Raw genomic sequence first — 3448 nt, forward strand, 5'->3', positions numbered from 1 at the left:
GGCCCATGGCCGCTGGGTCTGCACGTCCAGAGCCTGTGCTTCACAGCGGGAGAGGCTACAACAGTGAGAGGCCCATATACCGCAAAAAAAAAAAAAAAAAAAAAAAAAAAAATCACAGGGGATTTTGAGATCTGGCTGTAACACCAGAGATGGGTTTGTTACATTCACGAACAGGGAGAGGAAGGGACAGCTAGAGAAGAGAGCTTTAGAAGTGACTCGAGAGTCCCAAAGTAAAAGTTTTACTCTTCTCTGTATTGATGTGCTTTCCTGCTCTCTTTCCATTGGCTTGTATTTCTGTTTGCCTTGCTCCGTACAGACAGAGATCAACTTTCTTCTTTATAAAGTACTGAATATTCAGTTAGCAGCTTTGATGAGTTTCACAGTAACAAAAATCAAAAGAAGTAGTGGCAAGTAACTCTTAATCAGACCCACCTATAGTAAAATTACCTAAGTTGTCATCAAATATTTCCATAGGCAACGTATTTATCATGCCTGGGGGCAGCTAGCTTTCTTTTCTTTTCTTATCAAATTTACTGTAATTCAAAAAAAAAACCATTAAGATGTCTCTGCCTTTACTCCATTCTCTGACCCTGAGAGTCAAGGTAATCTTTTATTTATTTATTTATTTATTTAATTTTTGGCTGTGTTGGGTCTTTGCTGCTGTGCGCGGGCTTTCTCTAGTTGCGGCGAGCGGGGGCTACTCTTTGCTGTGGTGCGCGGGCTTCTCGTTGCGGTGGCTTCTTTTGTTGCAGAGCTTGGGCTCTAGGCGAGTGGGCTTCACTAGTTGTGGCACATAGACTCAGTAGTTGTGGTGCACAGGCTTAGTTGCTCCACGGCACGTGAGATCTTTCTGGACCAGGGATCGAGCCTGTGTCCCCTGCACTGGCAGGCCAGATTCTCAACTACTGCGCCACCAGGGAAGTCCCTATTTATTTATTTTTTTAAGGTAATCTTTAAAAACATAGATCGGGGGACTTCCTTGGCAGTCCAGTGGTTAAGACTCAGCGCTTCCAGTGCAGGGGCCACGGATGGGTTCAATCCCTGGTTGGGGTATTAAGATCCCACATGCCTTGTGGCCAAAAAAACCCAAAAAACAAAACAAAAAACAAACATAGGTTGGATCAGGTCATTCCTGTAAGTAAGTAAAATCCTTCTGGGTTTCCTGATGCACTTTGAACAGAGTGCAGTTTAAAGCCTCCCAGCCTTTAGGCTCGCTGGGCCTCTGCTTTTCTGTGGAGCCACTCTGCCTTTGCTCCACCTCTTGGCGGCTGCCTTGGCCTTTCACTACCTCTAACACAGAAAACTCATTTCTAATCCTTTTACTGCTCCCAACTGCTCATGCCTCTCTCCCTCTCTCTCTCTCTCTCTCTCTCTCTCTCTCATTTTGTCCTTCTTATCCTTCTCATCTCTGCCCAAATGCCACCTTCTCAGAGAGGTCTTAAGTAACTGCCTATATCTTCCCCCAATCCAGTTATTCTCCATGACTTTTACCTCATTAGTTTCCTTCATGACGGCTATCAAAATTTTCATTATCCTTTTATTTCTTACTTGAATGCTTGCTTACTTGTTTTATTGTCAGTCCCTGCCACCAAATGTTAAGCTCCACCAGGCCAGGAACCATATCAGTTTCATTCACTAGTGCATCCTCCAGTGCCAAAATGCAGCCCTGCCCATAGCAAATGGACCATAAACACAACTGATTGGATGAACACCCAATCCCATACTGGACTGGAAATCAGAAGACTCAAATCCTGGTCCTATCTTTGGGAGCTGGGTAACCTAAAATTATTTAATTACTGTGAAATTAGGGGAATGTATTAGTTAGGACACCTTGATGGACACTCTCAGCTGTGGCAATAAGTCTTATGATTACTATTGGTAGATTTTGAAATGTTGTTAGTTTAGTAGACTCCAAGGGAGAAGGAAAATCAAATGAGATACAAATAAAATGATACCTACTTCTGGATTTTAAAAAATGAACTCTGATCTCTGATCTAATCAGAGATCAGAAGGTTTTTCAGGTTGTAATAAAAAGATCAAAATAATACTCAAATGCTTAGTCATGAAACATGATCTTTGCTTTACATTTAGGGGAAGTTTGATGCTCTGCTGATAATTGTCAAGGGTCAGAAGGTTTTTCTATTATGTAGGAAAAGCAGGGACAACACACTTCAAAAGCAGGAAATTTATCCAACTATACCAAGGAAACCAGACAGCTGGATGCATCTTCAGTTGAATGTAAAGATATATATATATATATATATATATAATCTGATAAAAAAACATCATACAAAGTGACAGACCTTGTCTAAGCTTGGGGCAGTGGGTACTGTAATGGAATGGAATTAATCAGCTGACAGGCATCTAGGTGTGTCAGCACTCTATAAAGGTTTTTGAGATTTGGGCTCATATAGCAGTACTATATGCCTGGAGGCATTTACCTTTTTCTCCATTTTCAAAATATTTCAAACCCAAATATGTATTTTAGATTTTATCTTCCTGTACATATTCCAGTTGAAGAAATTCATCTTGTTAGGTTTATTTAGAATTGGTAATAACGGAAAGGCTTGGCTGGCTAAGGAAATCACCGTGTCTGGTTCTTAAGGAGACCCATTTTACAACCAATGTTCCTTGGTTTTTTAAAACCTGTACTCTCCCAGCTGAAAAGATGTTTAAGCCTTACTTTCTATAGTTTGTAGTTCACAAGCAATATTTTTTTTTCGAATGTGATATATTAATATATTCTACTCCAACTACCCTCTTATTTGTTTGGGGCCTCCCTCCCATCAGGAATCAGTGATTTACACAATTGTTCTAATTTTGCAATAAGAGCAGCATAAAATCCATTGTTTGCAACAAACACTCCAAGGTCTCTGGAAACACAAGCCATCATTGTGTTTGTGTTACCCTTGTCTTCAGTAACCTGAGAAATGAACAGTCAGTTCTGGGTGAGGGTGCATTAGGGGGAAGGAGATGGGGTACGTTTCCTGCTTGATTGTTTTGGTGCACACCAGGCCCAGTGCTGCAGGAAAAAACAGGCTGCTCTTCATGCGACTAGCTGCTGATAGGCCTATGCTCTCCTGAATGTAATTACAGAGTGGATTACAGAATATTAGAAACTCACAGGACAAGGGGGAAGGGAGCGGCTTTTACCTGCTTTCTCCATCACAGTATTGCTGAACAGAATGACAAGAGTGCTAAGTCTGCAGCAGAGCTAACAAACACTGAATATCTCAGGGATAACAAACTGAGACAGGCCAGAAACAATTATTTATTGAATACACTTATATATCTTCTACAGTGTGGGGTGGTTTTTCCATTTATTAACGCAAACATCCGCTGATATAGTTATTCATATCCGTATGTTGCAGATAAGGAGACAGACACTCATGTGAAGGGGAGAAGGGGAGGAGTGTTCAGAAAATGCATTTGATGGCGGGGGGGGGGG

The sequence above is a fragment of the Lipotes vexillifer genome, unplaced genomic scaffold (genome assembly GCF_000442215.2).
Source record: "Lipotes vexillifer unplaced genomic scaffold, Lipotes_vexillifer_v1.1 scaffold697, whole genome shotgun sequence".
In the NCBI taxonomy this organism is placed as follows: domain Eukaryota; kingdom Metazoa; phylum Chordata; class Mammalia; order Artiodactyla; family Lipotidae; genus Lipotes; species Lipotes vexillifer.